This window comes from Bombus flavifrons, chromosome 5 (genome assembly GCF_040668555.2).
Source record: "Bombus flavifrons isolate JBK064 chromosome 5, iyBomFlav1_principal, whole genome shotgun sequence".
NCBI lineage: Eukaryota > Metazoa > Arthropoda > Insecta > Hymenoptera > Apidae > Bombus > Bombus flavifrons.
Genome location: NC_138446.1, coordinates 15,630,540 through 15,651,552, shown reverse-complemented (window position 1 = coordinate 15,651,552; position 21,013 = coordinate 15,630,540). Strand labels below are relative to the sequence as shown.

At 41.8% G+C, this 21,013-nt stretch overlaps 1 protein-coding gene across 1 annotated transcript in view; it reads right to left on the bottom strand.

The window, feature by feature from the left end:
• The window catches only part of Tpst (tyrosylprotein sulfotransferase), a 182,220-nt gene that overhangs the window by 124,644 nt on the left and 36,563 nt on the right, over nt 1-21,013 (bottom strand). The window contains exon 2 of the mRNA XM_069114288.1: nt 12,175-12,254. The gene's annotated coding sequence lies outside the window, so the exon portion shown is untranslated. The remainder of the gene's footprint in view (nt 1-12,174; nt 12,255-21,013) is intronic.

The window sequence follows — 21,013 nt, the reverse complement described above, 5'->3', positions numbered from 1 at the left end:
AGGCAAGCGTCGAGTTCCCTTTGATAAGAAGTATCGCGTGGGATGCAATTTCGGACGAGGTCGAGAAATTCGTCAGCGCTTGATTCTCGTGTTACACTCGCGAGAAATTGCGCTATGCTTTGAAACGAATCCCCGCTGAGATCTTGTGGATTTTCCTCTTTACCGTGCAATCATAACCACGGAAACACAAGTCATCGTGAGACGTATAACGTTTTTACTGTTGTCAAGGTTTCCGTTAGTTTGTTAAGGTTTGTTGGAGAATTCGATATATTCTGCTAACGAAGCCGCAATCGCGCGTAACACATTCTAGAAGAAAGCAATCGTAGTTATATTCTTCTGTCACGAAGCAGCATCAGTGAAAGTCTGCGCGTCATCGTAATGCAAGTAGAAAGACGAAAGATCTCTAATCTACGAACCGTCTCTCTTAAATAGTTGCGAATTACATTACTTAGGCATCGATCTTATCTGTGAATTCTTTCTCTTTAATCTGTTTAAAGTTAGAGCGTTATCGTAAAACCGATCTTTAGAATCAGAATTGTTCTCGTTCTATATTGAAGAAAAGAATGGCTAATGCACCTGTATCATTAGCTGTTTTGTGCAGGTATTGAATAGCATACTTGGTGTGGGATCAGTGGATTAGCGATATTAAACGCGTTTACGAGAAATTTAACGACAAAGAATGTACGTGATACGCGCGTGAATACAAAACATTCGATAAACGATACAAAATCTCAATTTAAAAGTCTTAAGACATCTACTATTTTTAATGAAATCCATTCATAATAAATATGAATTTGCATAAAATGCTATCGCCTTCGAAAAGATTAAGCGATCGAAAGCTGAAACTCATTGCCACGAAGAAATAATTACACGAGAAGCGGCACTATCGACGTTCGTTGCAACGAAAGTAGCGATGTGTCGATTTCTTCAACTTTTACATTCGTAAAAATACGTTCATAAAGTCCGCTATCTAGACATCACCATCGACCGAATCAAATCTCACACTTGAACTAATTACCGCGAAGAAGCAATTGTATAAAAAGCAATATCAATCTGCGCAGCAATTAAAATCGCATTTTCGAATCAAACTTTACGATCAGCGCGTACTCGATGCACAATAGCGAGCTTTCAGCTCGTTTCATAGCCAGCGAGAAATCGAAAGAGCACAGAGACTGCGGAGCAACGGTATTGTAGGATCGTGCAAGACCCGGGGAAAGGTGTAATCAACGCGAGGTGTGCAAGTGCATAAATCATTCCGCATCGGAGGACGCATTCTCGAGCGCATCAGTCAACTCGACTTCCCGGTCGGGTTCATTGTAAGACAGGTGGAATGCGGATCATCCGCTGCACGCCTCTAAACGCACGCTGCGGGCATCGTATTCTCTTGTCGCGTGCACGGTAATTCCGTTGCTCGATTAATCCGTAGATCGTCCCGCGATGTCGCGCATACGAAACCCGCGTACGCGTTTTCCCACGGAAGAAGATGAAACTGCGAGAACACAGGTGGCCACGTGGACAAGTTGCAAAGTCACCGCTGGAGAATTCAAAACGGCCGAGTGTTGGTCGTGGAAACTAAGATACGGAGGAGAACGAAGGAGATAAGGGGAGCTCGGTGTCTTAACCTATTCGCGGCTTTGTGACTGCGTAAGCTTGGATTTCATGCTGGATGCTTCGAGTTGCTCGTCAGGCTGATTAAGGTTAATAGAGGTACGTGTACCAGGGGATCTAGCAAGGATTGGATACCACTGGATTCTGGGTTATCGTCATGCGTGCGTTACTTCCAGTATGGGTTCTTGATAGATAGACATCTTGTATTTTGAACGATATAACGTCTTATCGAGATGCATTTAAGGGCTGGTTTCTTAGGAACGTTCGTTTGCAATTGGATTAGTTTAAAGAGGAAGATGGAGAAATGAATGGTTACCAACGTGTATATGTTCTGTACAATATGTGCATATATGTATTATACAGGCTGGTAACTAATTGCTTTAAAATTGGATTTGTTTGAACATTTACAATACAGCGACAGGTAGGTACTTAAAACTATCATAACGTAGGAAGCGAATACGACTGATGTTTTGCAAAGATTATCGTCGCGCTAGTAAGCTACAAATATTTTCAGATATTTGTTAAATAGAGTTTATTTCCTAAATTACTACGCCGCTTGAGATAACCAGTCACTGTCGCTCGTAAAAATTCGCCAACTATCAAAGTAGTTGACGAACCGTGCGAAGAATGTACCGTTAACTTAAAAAATCCTAAGCAAGTGAACCAGTAAGGGAAAAGGCGTGTCAAAGTCAGCGAAGAAAGAAGTCGATCGGCGTTTTCTAATTTTCCTCGTAGCGAGTACCGGAGAAAGAAGGCAGTTACACGTTGCGTACGTAATTATTATGCGCGAAACGTTGCATCCTCGCGTGCACCGTCTCGTTTTCCACCTACGAGTCCGTGGACTCTCGCCGGAATTCGGGTCAGCCGTTAGATACGTCCGAGTCGTATGCAGCGTTTCCCAACCTCGACTTTTCCCACGAAAAACTACGCTAATGACAGCCCTCGGTCCTCCTACGTTACGACGCGCTCCTCGTACGCGACACCGTGAACATACCAGGCGGTTTCCGATAGCCAGCGTCCGCTCTTTTCCGTTTGCCAGGTTGATCGATCGTAGCAGATCAGATAACGACGCAGGTTCTTGGATAATTGTCAGTGCTAATTGCAGCTCGTTCACCTTCGTTCACGTCGGTGACTGGCGACTACCGTATGAAAATCGAATCTGCCTGTCACCGCTCCAAAACGCGCGCTGCTCGTTTTTAGCAGGCGATCCCCGATACGAATACGAAATGAAATAGAGTTTCTTCCTGGAAATTGCTGTTCGCGTACGACATCAGAACAGGAAGAATTATCTGATTCTTTGTTCCATGTTTTTCGAGATCGTTCGAAATTGTTGAGATAAAATTGTTTATTTTTCGTTATCGATAAGTTTGAATGATTTTGATCTTGGTTTCTGGTGGTTTATCGAAATCATAGAAAAATAGAGCTGCCTCCTTACTAACGAATTGTCATGGAAACTGAAACAGATTAATTTACGATCAATTGATTTAAGCAAAGATTTCTAGTTACGGTGGGCACCACCGTATTGGATCTCCCAGCAGTTGACATCAACCGAGTCTCAGTGCGAGAGTAAGGCTGAGAAGAGATAACGCGCGTATATACGATGTAAGTATAACAGGTAGAACGTTCCGGTGATCCTCGTTTTTCTGTCGCGTTCACAAGATTCGTTCCGTCGAGGATCGCGTATCGTTTAATAACAAAGCATCGCTAAAATTCCTTAAAGATTTTCATCGTTCTAGCGATAAATAACCGAAATGTTTCGCGTAATTGATGCTAGAGATCTTACGCAGGGAACCTCTCTCCGCATAGTTAACATATTCTATTTGATCTCTTTTCTTCTTTCACGTAACGCAACTTCTTATTCGAAAGCGGTCGAGAATTCTCTTTCCGAAATTCTTTCCACTCGAGTAGAAATTTGCAAAATTTCAAAATTCGCGCTCGATCGCTACGAATCGCAAATTGTAAAAGCAAAGCATGCTTGACAGAGTCCGTACACTAGTTTCACCTTGAGTCACGGCATCTCTGGAATCGAATTACCAGCAGAATATTTTCCGCGCTGCTGGAAAACGAGGGCAGAAAAGGTTGGCACGCGATGGTCTCGCATTGGCGCGCGCGATGTCCGACCTAAAGGACGATAATTCAGGATATCGGTCGATTCGTTAGGATCGGTTTGCCCGACGTAATCGCAATTTACGGGAACGTGGCGACGAAAACGCTAGGACGATAACGAGCGACGCGTGTATCGGTGCGATTATATTAAGCGAGTGAATCTGTTTCGGCGATCGTACAAACGCGTTGCGCGATTATGAACGCGCTTTCGTTCGCGATCGACGATCGTTCTCGCGGAAATGGGCCGCTACAGTTGGAAAATTGGCCGATGAAATTACGATTCGACGTTTACCACGACGCCAAGGGGGAGGGGGTTGATATGGTATCGAAACTTTCGCGTGGCAAATTTTTCAATTTGAATACGCGAGCGATACGCGGACTGTAGTTGTTGAAATTTTCAATTACGCGGTTTTACTCGCAACGATGATTTATTTGCTCGGGTTGTTAGCTTTTTTACGGGTTTATCGTTCATGAATCGCTTATTCCAACTTGTTTTTACAAATAAACAGAGGATTTTTTGTAAGTTTTTTTTTACGTACGGACAGTTCTTCGCTAGTCGCACTAATCGAATATAAATATGCAAACAGCTGTTTGGTTTAACGGATCACCGACGTAAGTAAATCAAAGAGCCACGCTGGCGAAACAACGTTAACCACACTGTGGGCTATCGGTTATCGAGAAAAATCCGCGGAACATAAAACACGACTGAATCGCAGCCTCTCCGCAATTCGAAGTTGCTTTCGCGATAACGATGTGGCAATTAAAATTCGTTAATTGAATATCGTCTGACCGCCGAATGTTTTGAATTTAATTGCGTTTCGTAACGATGTCTTCAACACCTGGTAGCGCCGCCATCTCGCAAACACACGATACGTTTTAATTTTGTTCAATTTGTGCACTCGTGCGTTTGTTTCCTCGATCAACAGTCGAGATTATCCGTGTCTTTTTACAAGCATCCAAAATTTATCCCAATACATCCAAAATTTATCCCGATATATTCAAAATTCTAATTAAATTTAAATTAACTTTTACGCGTTCACCGCGCGTGACGTGGATCCCAGTTCGCACAAACTAATCAATTCCACCTTTTATTAGTCTCTTGGTTTCGTTACCTAACTACATTTGACAAAATAGAAATAGCTTTGTACGAAATTTATCTCTTAATATACGAAATTGTGGATAATGAAACTGATGTTGCGTGTTGAAAGACTCGTATTTCAGTGATAGCAAAAAAATCAGCATTCAGCAAAAATGATGAAAGATCGGCTGGTGAAAATGGGCCGTGCGAGTTCCGCGAATCGGTACGCTTCCTCAATTAAAAGAATCTGCGCACCTTAAATGGTGAGCATCGGATTTAATTAAGTGTCTCGCAAAGTGTCCGCGGCTCCTTGTAAGTTGCATCGACGTTTAATTAGTGTCGTCCACCGGAGATGCTTTTTGCGACTCTACAATCAACTGAAAAAGCGTTCCATGGAATCGAGGAAATTTTCATGCGCAGTAGAATTATTTCGTATTACGCGGCAACGATTTAATAAGCTTATTACCGATCATATTATGCGCGTATATACATAGGTGGACGCGTGTACACTATATACACATGGGTTACAACGCACTGTTTATCCCCGGATCCGGATGCACCTGCCGCAAACTGCATGCCTGTGCGAATATCACGTAATACGGGGTTACGCAAACGTAATCACTGGCGATATATATCGTGCTGACTCGACATTTGTAAAGATTATACTAGAAAATTCTTGTATACTCGGATATATTCAACGATCGTTGCTCTTGAGGTAAATAAATGTAGAAGAACACAGCGCGAACGAAAGCAGCTGAGTGGTTCGAGATTCAAATATGCAATGTACGCTCTATGAGTCTGGCTACTCGAACCACGCAACGTATTCTACTTACGACTATAGATTGGTTCTAGATAGGATCGTCTTTATACTTAATCATCCTTGGAATATCTCGATAGATAAATTATTCGACGTTTCTCTCCTCTTTATCAAGATTGATTCATTAAAAGCATAGAGGCAATAGAGTAGATTAGACTCGGAGAACGCCGATACCAACTACGATATCGAGACATATCCCCTATGGTTTCGAGCTCACGTGAGCTATTAGCGGAGAAATTATACTCGTGCTTAATCCATGGCAAAGTAGCCGAACTCGTGAACGAGATCTTGCGAGACAATCTCGAGAAAGACGTAGCTTGAATCGAGAGTGGGCAAATATTTTGTTCGTTAAATATCTAAGACCTGTTTTAGTCGTGTTACTCCATAGATGTTGCAGAATATCGAAGAACGAGCCACTGAGTCTTTCGATATTCATTGAATTTACGGTCTATTCTCCTGTTGTTTAGCTGTCTTTATATTTTCGAATGATCGTATAAAATAGAGCGTCGAATTCGGCATAGATTTGCAAAGACGTTTGCAAACTGTTTATTATATCATAAGACAGTTTCTCAACAATCGTCAATCGTTCGTTCGAATACAAGCGCGGGCGCGCGTGACTTTTCCTTCGGGAATCATGCGCAACACAGCAAGATAACTCTGTAAAAAGATCTCATGTGTACACTGTACACGCCCGACTCTCACAAACGAAATTTCATCAAACAATCTCGAGAACCAGGCTTCCTCGTTCCACATTCAGGAAACGTCCCGTCCACTAAACACCCATTGCGAGTTTCGCCCGCATTGCTCGTAAATAGAGAGAGAGAGAGAGAGAGAGAGAGAGAGAGAGAGAGAGAGAGAAAGGTAGACGAAGAGGAGTTTTCGAGTCATTAACGCTCGAATTCGCGCCTACGTCTTCACCAGCGTCGAAATTCGGTTAAATCGCTGACAGTTCCTGCACAACGATGTGTCGTTCATTCGAATGCTGGTGCGAACGGCCCACGCGGTTTCTGGTCGGGATGCGTGCACACACACGGAGGACAGTTCGATGAAAAGAGCCTGGTGTGCACACACGTCCCGTAAAATCTTGTTACCGGGGGCTAAAGGGACTCCTTTTCGCGACATGCGAGCAGAGAGACCCGGTCAAAAGCAATTTCGCCTAAACCAAGCCGTGGCTCACGGCCACGCGCACGCTTCTCCCTTTCCATTTCACCGTCTGATTTTCACTACCCTCGCTCTGTCTCTCGAGCCACCCTCTTCCGCCACGTCTGACCATCGAGCCACGTCGTATCCTCTGCAAGTCGAAATAACGTCGCTTCGTCGAGAGAACCGAATGCAACGATGCGACGCCAACCGATAAGGATATTGAATTCCATGTCCGCGTAATGATCGCAATAACAGGGAACAGCACCGAGTTAGATAAGCAGCGCTGTTAAACGATCGAGGAAATTGAGGTTGAATCCTTGGATCTACCGCCGCGTTTGAGGTAACGCGTGCACTAGGAGAACCCGACCGAGGATTCCAAGTCGAGATGTCGTAATTTGCTTTGACACGAATGGATCTTGCGTTAGAGTGGTGGAAAGTTTCTAGCGAATAGTTTAAGATATCTGATCCGTTTCTTTTTTCCTTTTTTTCTTTTCTGTGGGAATTTTTTATTCGTTAACGATGTAACTACCAAAATGCTGGAGTAGAATAAAATAATTCCTAAATATACAGTTCAGTACGATACTACAACTCGACAACGTAAAATAACTTTCACTCTCAATTCGATTCAATGTTTACCGCGTAAATGCATCTTGAATACTCGCACAATTTACATTTGCACGTTCTCTTTTCCTCTATTTTACAATCTCTTCCACTCGCTTCAGACAAATTACGCAAACATCGGTACGACATATTTCTTCGCATTTTTGTCAAATTGCATTCAATTTTATACCGATTAAATACTCGAAACTCATTGTCAGTCACTCTATCCTCAGTTATTCTAAATATTCTACGAGATTACGTTCACATATCGCCAATTCTAACGATAGACATACAGAGTGATATCTAGTATTTCCTGGAAAAATACGTCAGCATAACGTGAAAAAGAAATTGGATCATACGTCGAGCAAACGACAATCGATACTCCAGCATGTTAGAATTACATAAACAAAATAAATTGTGTAATTATACGCGTTCACGTCCAGCCACAGGCAGTCCTTTCTCACTTCTGTCTCGTTAGCGTGTAATTAGTGGTACTAATTCACGCTGCTTCGGACATTAACGAACATATTTGATTCTGGTCAGCGTGTTAATGCGCCGGTACTATTTTCATTAGCGTGTCTGAAGCACGTGTGTGAGTCTTTATACATTTTTAATCCGATGCCTGTGTCCGCGTCGCACCTCGTTCGCGAATCATTACGACATACGAGCAAGATCCGCGTGATGTAAATTTCCTGCCGATCCACGCAACGCGGATATCCCACTGTATGCTAATACATATTTACCAGTTTCTTTGGCATTCTCCGCTGCGGTCTGTAAAAGGTAATGAGTTTCGTAGTAAAATCTCGTAAAACAACGAGTCAGAATTCTTTATGCAAAATAGCGAAGCATTCCATATAACGTAAACGGATGGAAATGATGAATACGTATGAATAATTAATCTGGAACGAATTAGACCAACAGAAAGAACGTCGGACGAATATTGTCATTTTTACCAAACACTTTTTATTCGCGACAAAACGACTGGTTGTTGCAGAAGTCTGTAAGAATCTACTTCGAGCAACAACTTGTTAACAGAGACAAGTTTCTTTCAAGAAATTATTACCAAGTTACTTTGTAAGTAGCAAAACAACGGGCGACACTGAATGCGCTGTTTAATGATATAATACCTTTGTAAAGATACAAACTATCGTTACGAACTCTTTGAGCCAACAATTTCCAACTTCTTACATACGAATCGAAGTTATTACGGAACAATTGGAAGTGAAAGTAAAAGCCAGGTAACGCGAGTACAACGCAAATTAATTCTGGAAATCGATGTAAGTAGCGATTAAACGATGTAGATACACGAAACTGTAACGAATCCTCTATCCGGGCTGGCCGACTGAATTTTCCACGATAAATTCCGCTAGGCTGCAACAACGAACGGTAGCTCTTTAACGATATCTCCATTCACTCGACGACTCGACACGATCAATATCCGTTAAACACTCGGCATTAATCCAGGTGCTCGAAACTGGCAATTGTATCCCGAAATTGCGTTACACTCGCTACCATCGGGAGGGAGGGGGGAGAGAGAGAGAGAGAGAGAGAGAGTAAGAGAGACACACACACAAATAATTTTGCTCGCCAGAGATTCATCGATTATACGATATTCGCTGAACAAAGTTTCTCTTTGTACGTTCATTTACGCGTGCGAAATCGTTCGCGTGGAAAAGGCGTCAAAATGTCCAACGATCGTTTCATTCGAAAGCGAGTACGCGAGAAACGGCTTAATCGCGATCTCACGGCGTTTGAACTCAAACCGGAAGTGGAGGCCGTTCAGCTTTCAGCGTTAAAACGCTCTTTCTATCTTCCTGTTCCTTCGCTCTTTGGCAAGAGAGCCGCCACTCGAAAAGGTTTAAGAAGCAATTAACCGTGATAACGCGTAATTAACGCCTGTGGTGCGTGCACATGCGAACACGGCCATTAATTAAGATGTATACCGGGTCGACGCTAATGAAACGACGAAGGCAGCTCCCTTAACGATCAGCCCTGTTAGCGCGCGGTTAGAACCGTCAAATGAATCAAAAAGCTCTTCTCTGATTTATTTCACTATTTTTACTTTATTCTCCGCCGTTCACACTATCTACTATGTCGAGATACTTTCTACTAATAAAAATACTAATAGTTTTTCGCTTGTTTCTCTCAAGCTATAAACAATTTTATTTTACGCTAGAAATATATTGATGTATGAATGCATCGGCTGTTACTAATTATTCCAATCATATTTATGTTATCTTTCTAGTCCTCGAATGTACGAATACGCGTCGATTAAAATAGGTCAGCTATTATTCATGACTAATGAAAAAAGATAGTTATTTTTTACCCGACTACTTTTATGTCGTGGTATTACACGAACGGTATTTTCTATACTATCGTGAAATCGAAGCTCAAACGTTCTAGCAGACTCGTAATAAAAATGCAAAAGGTAAGCAAGCAATCGGGCCGGAGATTTAACGAAATCGTCAATCACGAGGGAAGCCGTCGATCGGCGAGTGCTGTCGCTCGAATGGCTCTCGATTACCTAACCCAGACCAGCCATGTGCTGGCCGTCACCCGTACGAGAGGCGCGAAACGCTTTCCGGTGATCGACAGCCGCTTCAATTTCAGGCAACGCGTTAAAATTCGCGTTAGCTTCGCTTATCAGTCACGCCAGTTTTGTAGACGCGTTGAGATGCCGCTAACATCAAACGACTGGCCGAATTTCGCAGCTTCTCCTTAGCTTCTACCCCGTGCACGGTTCGTGATGATTTGTCTTTGACGAATCACCGTTCGCGAGCTTGTGACGCGTCTCTTTATGCGACCTCTTTCGAGCCTCGTACGTGCAACCCTTTGGCAATAGGGAAGCGAGGCCAACCTCAAAAGAGGTACTTCAGCTCTCGCTTTTCTGTTGCAGAGTTCCTACAACTCGTTTCAGGCCAGCTGTCACACTACTTTCCTTTTGCCTCTCGTTTGTTCGCCTTTTCCTTGTGTTTCCTTCATTCCGCGTTAATCTGCGTCTTTCGTAATTTCGATATTTTTAAGTGCAAGTCTTTGTTCGTGCGTCATAACGAAGAAACTTATTTTTTGTAAGCAATAAATCACGTAGATTCTTAGATCGATTAAAAATATTCCAATGTAAAAATCCACCGAAAAATAACTGTCAGTCGCGATAATAAAAAGACCGTGCCGATGAAAAATCTCTACTGTTAGAGAAAAATTCTCGCGATTTATTCGATATCTTTATTCCAATTTATATTTTTATTCGGGTTTATCCGTGGAGCAGAACGAAGAGAAATACGGTTCGAGTTTCTGAAGCGGAGTGACGGCGGTTGCCGGACCAAAGTGCCAGTTTATTGCGAACAACCAAGCCCCAGGAGTGTTTGCCAGCCGGGAGAGGATCCCTTTCCAAGTAATGCGTTTCTAGCAACTGTACCGACCTAAGTACTACTCGGAATCGAGTTCTTCAGTTCGATTAAAGTAACACAATTGGATCGCTTAGAACGGCTTAGGAAACTTGCTCCCCGCTTAGGGAACGTTTCAATACCATCGCGGTCTCGAATTAACGACCGGATTAAAGAGTTTAAATACTATCGACTACTTTCTTTTATCATTCGAAGTTGATAATTTTCTATTCTGTTTCTCGTTTTCATCGGTTTTAGTTCTACGATAAGTAAATTAATTTAATATTAAGTTATAACATTGTATTAAAGCGTCGTGCTTTATGAAATCTCAGGAAAGATATATTTACGTATAACACGCGAAGCTGGAAAAATTAAAATCGCAAGAGAGATAATTTACGTTTAAAAATATTTGCGAAAAAGCAATGTTTAGGAAATTTAAACAATCGAATGGAACATTTCACAGGTACGTGGCAGCCTAATTTCTCGCTGAATTTTTTACTTTTCTTTTATTCTACTTTCATGATAAATAAGTGAATACTTCCATCCCCAATATTTCTGTTTTTGCACGAAAAACAAAATGGTTGGACCAGAACGACGGGGTCAACATACCGGTGTAACAATGTTTAAGATTTTTTTTGTTGCTCATCAACGAACTGCACTGTACACGCACGTATACACGTACGTCACTTTTCGTGGTAGTTTGCGGAACGCGTTAAAAACTACCCCTTTCTACCTCTCGACCAGGAAAAAAAAAACTTCAATTTGTTTCCTTTTTCTCTCTTGATTCGTCTATCCTTTTTTCATTTTATTTTCCATGTCATCCTTCGCGAGGAAATGTTGATTCGCGGTGCTCGTGTAATATCACATGTACATATCCAATTTTAACGAATACACACCGAAAACACGTATTTGCTTCAACGATCCACCCTCCCCTCCCTCTCTCTCTCTCTCTCTATCTTGTCTCATTTTGGCTAAAATAAAAATCCTGAATTCTACGAACTGCTACTCTCTCCTCCGAGAGTCGCTTGAAACTAAAGTCACACGGAAAAGTAGAAATATATGGCACGTTTAAGTCCTGTTCGCGGAAACGTCACAACTAAAAACTTTCTTCAGCAATAAAGATACGTATCTTATAAAAACACCTGGAGATCTATACCAAACGACGAACAACTCATGCGAGTCGCCAACAAATAGACTGCGGATTTTTATACATTTTTGGATAATTTGAAGGTGCAAGAATGCACAGCGCGTGTATACAATATGCAGATATATAAAATATTCAAACTATAGCGTTAAGTAAAACAACTATGTATATATGTAGACACCATTTGTTCAATCATATGCAGAAGAATATAAATTTGCATAAACGTCCGCAGACTACGAATAACCGATACGACGACTGTAACCAATCGTTTAAAAAGAAAACGTGTAACACTCACGTTTCGTGGACGCCAGTGCAAACACGATCCTCGCCTCGGACAGAGCAGCTGCCACCTTTTCTCCGTGTCGAGATTTCCCTCTGCAAGAATAGATAGAAAATCGTTGAATAAAGCTATCCGTATGGTATTCTTCGATGGATCATTGCGCGTCGTTCCATTTCTACGGATCACGAGGACGCCTCGTAGCACGATCCGACAGAGATATACAGCAATAACGAGACGAATATCGAGACGGAATCGCACGGACCTGCCACACGAACACGCAGTGAATTTCCGGATTATTATTCGCCCGCGCCCGGTTGATGGTCTACGATGATATAATCGTGTCGCCGACAACGTTTCTACCTTCGATCGTGCTACGATTCAGCCTCGCGTTATGCGGAACGACGGCAATCGAGTCGACTCGAAAACGAGAACGTTGCCTGCAACGAGTCAGCATTCCCGCATCTGCGAGACGAACAATTAACCGATAACGTATTTCGATCGATGTTCATTGTCTCGCTAGGAAGAATCAAACCGGGGAACAGATAGCGAGATGCAACGTACGTTTACGTTTGTTACACGCAGATAGGCTTGGCGGTACTTGCAAATGTCTGCTTTAGCACTTCCCCACGAGACTTTGTTATTGCGTAGCGAATAATATTTTCTTACAATTTTGTACGAGAAAGTCGATTCGTTTGAAATAATAGAATTCAACCTGTGTTCGGATGAACGAAGTTCCACGCTATATGTAGGTATTGCGAACAACGTATTATAGATATTTTCTCATAAAATATCCAATTATTCCCGTGTTATTCTGATAAACACCGTTTTCCTTCTTTAATTAAAGTAATTACAAGCCTCATTTGCATTTTGCGATACTGCAACATGCAGAACCAAGGTTCAAAAATATTTGACTGATGTAAACATAAAATTCTGCCTCGACTCTCGACTGGTCAATTAGAATGATCTTCTCTGCCACGGTCACGTAAACAGGGACGACCAACGAGTCAAAATACGAAATGCCTGGCAAAAGTCTCCCGCAGAATTCTACCAAGACAATAGACAATAACCCCGGTGGTTTGGTCGTTTTCTCGTTTTATTCGTCCCTCTGTATTCCCAGCCACAAGCTGGACGAGATCCGCGTGCTACGACGATTTTCCTTTTTCATTTTCAGCATTGCTTGAACGTACCAAGCCAGACAGATTCCTCGTACAAACCAGGTAACCAGAAAAATGTCATAGCATTATACCATTGCGTATCTAGAGACTATCTTCAACCTGTTTACAGAGTTAGATTCCTTTGTTTGCCAAACAGGAGCTTACATTTTCCCTTCGCGTGTTATTACCGGAGATGAGACGTTTGAACAACGAGATGTTTCATATACACCAGAATCGTTTAACTTTCTTTGCGCAAACTCTTATCTTTTACGTAGGGTAGATGGAATACAGCACTTTACAATTGCACGTCTAACTGTCGAATCGGGATATAAAAGTTTTGCTTCTCGTAGGATTCGATTACTCGTAAGTGGATCTCAGATTTCTCTGCGTTCGTTCGAGCACACTTTATAAGGTAAATCGATAAGATGAAATGTAATGTTACGATTAAAGATGGAAAAATGCATCAAATTATAAAATGTAAAAATACATAGAGTGCATTAAAAGATATTCGGAGTACAGAATTCGCACGAATATCGCGAGGACTGTAAAGAATGAAATTCGGAAGCATTTAAGGAATTTAAGTTCACAAACTGGTGGTTTCGAGTAATTTGGCAAATGGATTTTCATCGCACTCTTCGGTTAGATCTGCACACTGTGGTCCGTTTTAGCATCTTCACCCATGTGTCGCGATGCTTTTATCTACTTCGCATTCAAAGGGACGGGGCTTGTGCAACGCTTCGTTAATCTTCCACACGCGATATCAATTTTGGTTTTGAATTCCTATGCCATCGTTGCAATTCATTCTTATCAACGATATTAAACATAACATCGTTTCTACCTTATCAATCTTCCTGAGTACAGAGTGGTTTTCTTCCTCGAAATATTCACGAGCTATTCGGAACTTCACAAGAAGATTCCAGTCGTATGTATAATATATATGTGTAGTATCTAAATAATCTATAGTAAGGATAAGAAAGGATGTTCTATTTGAAGTGAAGTTTAGTTTTATTTTAACAAGCAATACCCAATGCAAAAACTGACTACAACATCTTCGTACGTCTTATTCTAACACTCGGCTTACAACTTCTGTCTTCCCAGGTCAAAAAAATGCTGACCCTCAACCCTCGCACCCTTCTCCCACTCCTTTACTCATTTAGCTTTGACGTCACCAAGGCATACACTCTTCCTTACACACTCTCTTTCTCTTTCTCTCTTCCCCAGCGCTCTTACGATTCTTAGTTTATACCTTAAATTTACAACTTATACCATCCCGAGAAAACTGGAACTTAAATATATGATAGACCAAGCGTATACCCCCTTTTATTTGATATTACATATATATGTATGTATGTATGTATATCGTATGTGCAATTACATATATTGGTTGCTAAATATTTCCATCCAAAGTGTAATTTCACTATATCGTTGAGATAAATAATTTCTGAAAGAAATCAGCATGTTCCGTATAAAATACACTGTTGTAAAAGTTTTTGCAAGAATTTTATTAACATACAAAGTCCACCAATACAGAGCTACACTCTGATCAACAACTTCCGACAACTATTCGGTGCTATCGCTAATCGATTGAATTGAAAACTACGAAGAATTTAACCAGAATCTTAACACGAAATTCAGCTTTAATAAAAAAATTTCGAGTATTTTGCTCATATCCATGGAGAACGAGTATAAGTTAGCGTAGGTGCGCGAGAGTGGCCCTCGTCGCACTCGCGGAGATAAAGCTCGCGAAAAGTGGTGTTTATCCCAGCGCAACGAGACAAGCGTAATTCAGGTAGGTCGGTGACGCGAGCTTCTAGCCGACTCGTAGAAGCTTCACAGAGATATTTTAGTACCAGGGTAATTTAATTTTCAGCCTTAGCACCGTTAAATCTCGTTCGTTTCGGTACAAGAGAGGGTCGACGGGAAATCAATAGCCGTGTAACGCGGGCCTCGCCGAAATAATTGATACGTACGAGGAAAATCCATTTCTGATGTCACTTGGAAATTAAACATCAACGTCGATTACGACGAGGACAGGCCGACTGAGTTTCAAAGTCAAAAATTCCGTCGTTGTTCCCATTTAAACGGAGCCAGCAAGAAGAAGCAAATGGCTGAGTAAGAGCAAATTCTCTGCGCTCGACGTGTCTCGGTTGGTCAAAAGTTTCGAACAGCGACGTTTGCCTCTTTGCAACGAGATCTTCCTCCATCGACCAGACTTCGAGAAGTCTTTATCCGAGGTTCGATGGGATTCGATTCATCTTACCCTCGTCGATATGAATACTGAGAATTTCCAAGTTTCGGTAAATGGCGGAGAACTGCGCAAATATTCTGCCAACCCTGCTGTTCGCTACTCTCTAGTCGTGCATTTTACACAATTAACACAACGTCGATTCCTCGAAACATCTGCGAAGAATTTCGTACGATTCGACGAACGTCGTTTAAATTATATACCACTCGAGATTGCTACTGCTTACCTCCAACTGAACAATTCATCGGAGTTCTCGACAAAGTCGAACAATTTCGCCAAAATGAAGGGGGCAACACGCGAATACACGGAGCGAAAGCTGGCAACTCTTCGGTTCAACGTTAACAAGTTTAACGGAGAACGCGTAAGGTGGTCGGAGCTAATTAATTAGGAGGAACAATTTTCCACGGATATAAAGAGAGGACGAAGGTTTGCGCGTGCGCGCGATCGCATTGGTAGCGACGTCAGCCGGTTTCGAAGCCAACAGACTTACGTGTACACACGTGCCTGCCACAGGTCGATAAATTATTCAGCAGCAGGACGAACCGCCGACAGGCGTCGTGGGCTAATTAACCTCGTTATCGCGTGTGCACGTTAGACCGGGCCGTCCGCCAATCGAACGTGTTCTGTACCTCGATCTTCCGGTTCGAGGACCTTAAGGAATCTCGGTCTTATCAACCTGTTCGTTGAAACAATGGCTATAGTCGATACGAAGATTGACATTGTCGTGACTTTAATCGAACACTTTGTTCCTTTTCTTTTATGATCAACCTAATGCCTTGCCATATAACATCGAGTTGCATTTGCGACAGGTATTTGTAGTTACGACTCGCATAAAGATTGCATTCATACTAAAGTTTAGTTAAGGGCCTAATCTCAGTTTCAATTTCTAAGATAAGAGATTATTAAGTATGAGGCCTGACCATCAAACACGTCCAACTGCAACGCTATATCATAAATGACGAACTGTTCTTACACACGCACACGATCATGTAATATGTAACGATCAATTAATTACTACACTGTGTTAGAGACGCAAATCAGTCACAGAATTCCCTCGTAAACAGTAGATCGTTCTGCCATAGTCAGACATATTGATCTACGTCGCCGAAAATGTGTGAGGCCTGTCCATAACATTTGTGTAGTCATTAACGAGCAGTATTTTACGATTTAAAGACAAGGATATTGAAGACGTTTTAAAGCACAAGCTCTTGCGAGGCGAGATATACAAATTATTGTTGTGTAAGTATATAAGAGCCCGGTAATCACTAAACCTTGCTAGTATATGGAATTCGTTCAGGATTCTCAATTTTATTAAAAAGATAAATCGTGTTAAAAATTTTCAACGATCCTAATAGCTCCGTAATCACGAACTACGTACAATACTTCGATATTGTGTCGTCTGTTACTGTTACAATAAGCAACAAAACCCTCAAGCAGCCAATGCAAGAATAATAAAGCGAAATGTTAGTTAAGATATTAATTAAACGTGTGATCCCTGCGCGACATGGAAAAATGCCGATTTGGAAGGAGATTCGTTGGCAGCGTGAAAACGCATCGAAGCGGAACGCTAATTAAATTCGTTACCGAATTTACACGCGCCTCCGTTGACGCGACGTGACCGCTCGGCCAAGTTCGACGACCCGACAGAACCGGAAGCGGCTGAATATTTCGACGGTAAGTGAACTAATTGTCGCCGATTCGTGGGGGATACAGAAACGAGGGACAGCCGAATTGCGGAATGCCGGTGGAGCAGGCGCCCAACGATAATAGGATTCGCAGGTGACGACGTTAATAGAAGGATTTCGAGTAGAACTTCCCCGTGGACTAATTAACCTTGTTATTTCGACCATGGTGACAGAAGGTCGCTGCCGGTGATGTAACATTCGCTGCGCTAGATGTCAACCTAATGGAAAGACAGCATCGTTTACAAGCTCGACTTGAATAATCGACGTTCATCGGGCTCGATGACTCTCTACCATCGGACGAATCCACGCGATGGTTCGCGTTAATGATGTTCGCTGTTTATCATCGCAACGGTTCATCGACCATTTATTTCTTCTCCGTAATGACCGATTAATCATCGATACCTGTGTTGCGAGACGAACTTGCTCGTTTCGTGGATTTCTCACGCGAAAGTGAAATTATAACGTTCGGATGAAACTGTAACGGTTAATTGAGTTGTGAAGTTTGAGAAGTAAAATGGTTGAACTTCAAGTTGTTCCCGGTACGAGATGTAGACATATTACGTCTTTATACACCCTAGCTGTATAGTTACGTATATCCAACTATGTTTGTACAAAAATATTTGTATTATTTATGTAAATATGAATAAGAATTGCGTAAAATGCACGAATAAGCATATAATTATTTGATCGCTATTAAATGAACAATTAATTAGAAATATTTCAGTAGGATTTCAAACACAATAAATAATTAACTGTACAATTAATACTTGGATATTTTGATTATATAGCTTTAATTTCCCAAGATATGTTCTTCAGATTTACAAGAAGCACCTATAAGAGGTATTTACGTTTGAATCAATTATTACGTTTAATTGAATAATTTTATTATTCGTATAAGAATTGATAGATGAATGTCTTCTGCAAGATTAGCTCAACTATAGAACATGCGACCCACAGGTGGCCCAGCATACGTGTGGTTTCACTGACCACCCACTAAGGTCACAGAACTGCAAACTTGTTAATTTAGATTTGTATTCTTGGACTACGTTCCCACACAGACTAACGTCTCGATTTTGACAAGAATCTTGCTTCATACATATTACGATACTAAAGGAAACATCGTATTTCGAGAAGTCGAAGCAATACCGCAGGTGCAACGGGGTTAAATAAATACCATTATTTCTGTGAATTTCCAAGGAAAAATTTCCATGACGTAGCAAAAACCATGGACAACCGAGAGAAAGGAAACAGAACGAAGCGATGGTGAAAAAAACGAGGATTTGACGAATTCGCTGGGAACGTCGAACTGGAACGCCAATACTACGAGTCTCGCGTTTAAACAGCGCACGTTCTGTCCCGCTATAACCATGGAAAGAGAAACAGTGGCAGAGAGTCGGGGATTTTCGAAGCAGCAACGTTCCAATTCTTTGAAGAGAATTCGAGCTGGGAGCACACGTTCTTGCCGGTCACCATCCTGAAATAACCTCGAACGCTGTTACAGCGGTCAGCCGTTTTGAATGCTTTCGCAACCACTCGAGCGTTTCTCGTTAAAACGACAGAGACACATCTCCGTTCTCGTCTTTACACTTTCGAGAATTCCACGCGAATATCAGACGAACGAGGCAGGTAACCTCATCTGGTTACGCTCGAACGAAAACTCGGGACATGGTATTCGTCGAAAAACCAACCAAATTTTCTGATGGATCCCCAGGATTCTGTTAACAACCTTTAGGTAGCTGCATTTCAGGATGAACGAACCTCCCGGTGATATATTCGATGGCTTTTACTAGAAATTACGACGTTTTCGTCTTCTTTTTTCTTCTTTTTTATGTTAGAGAGATTGGAGATGTTTGAAACATTGAAACAGAAGATACACGAGCAGAGCATGTACACGGTGCCTGGTAACTAACTGGTAGATGGTACAACAGTTAATTCGATAAAATGTCATTTGCAAAAGCGTGCCAAAACGAAATTTACTGTTAGTAGATATACATCAGGCTGGTTTTGAAAATGGTTTTTCTCAAAATCGAAGCCTCATACGCAAAAACTTTATTTTTCATCCATTTTTTCACGAGGAATCACTCTTCCCTCGGTTGTACCAGCAGTTACTGGACACTCTGTACAGGACGTAGATGTAAACATAGAAGAGAAGAGTGAGAATTTTCGTGAGCAAATGAAACAACGAGGAACAAGCTTCGTAAATTCACGTTTTGCCGGCGGAACTGGAAGAACTCCTGGGAGATCACCGCGTGGTGTTCCTCGCTTTTGAAAATCAGAAACGCGCATACAGATAAAGCGAAATTTACGCGGTAACGTGTCGGATCGCGTGCGGAACAGAACGTCCAGGGGGCGGTAAATCAAGTGAGAAATATTCTTGTCGGAGCTTTCGGATTCGTGATAGAAAATAGACAACGGAGAAGATAAATTACGTCCGCGGATCCAGCGTATCGAAATCGATCCGGAATTAAGATAATGGTACGCATACGAAGATATACAAGGTATTGTAAAAATTAAAGATCTTGAAGTGTTTCTAAAAAGAGCAGTACAAAACTTTTAGCAAGTATCGCTCCTAGAGTCGATTCTACCGATGTTGTATTAAAATTTTATTTTGCTGTAACGTAAAACGATGTTTCGATTGAATTATTGGTGGGCAGACAAGATGAAAATACCCTTGGTATTCAAAAAAAATTTTTTTTGTAGGATCACTTCTGTGTTTTTAATGAAATGAAATGAGTTGATCTTAGGTCCTACATTGTACTCCCCTTGGCGAAAACTACAGGCTCGCAAAGTCTTCGGTGTATTTTTCCTAACATTCTGCATATACGTATTACACGTACGCGTGTACACGGCAGAAATTAAACGCGAATGAATAAACATAGGTTAATCAGAAGTTATTACGAATTAATTAAACGAAAACTAACGAATCAGTCGGAGGGTGAATCTGACGAATTAACGCGATACCAGTGCGGCGAAATGAAAATTAACGCGGGTAATCTTATATGAATACGAGCAAACTCGTCCAACGGCAGCTAATCGCGAGCATACGCGCGGGTAAACTGCAAACTATGTTTGATTAATGCGACTGAATGAAAATGAACGTACGATTATTCGCACGAAATACGAACGACAGACTATCCACGAAGCCCTTGATCGATGCACGGAAGTCGACAAAATCCGGCAAATCGATCGCTGACGATTTGTCGGTTGAAGCGGAATATTTGCGCGAGCAGAGATATTTCGAAAATCTGAAATTCGCAAACAGCGCGGAAAACTGGCAGATTGCGAAGAGGATCGGCTTGATCCGGCCAGGGAACAATAGAGGGGAATGTTGTTTTACACAATGTACAAACGTACGTATTCGCGTACTGACTGATGAAACTCGTGGAGCGAGCGATAGACCAGCAGAGAGTGTAGTGGAGAGCTTATGAAATGACGCGACAATCGCATTGAGCGATTGGTGTCTGACAGCGGATCCCAGATTAAGGTTCGCGTCGTGATACTAGCGTCGAACGTCGAACTACCGACAAGCTTCGAGTAATTAGAGGATAACTGTGATCGTATCGCAATCAACGCCTCGCTGGAAATTCGGTTAATCGACTAGTTATGTTAATTAACACGGAGATGTTGGTTATCTACGAATCTTTCAATCGATCACGCCAGGAATTCTTATTTTCTAAAGTGTCTCACAACGATTTTATCAACGAATAACACCTGTTCGTTTCGTTGATCTAACAATGTCTGCAGAATCATCAGAATAACCAATTTTATCT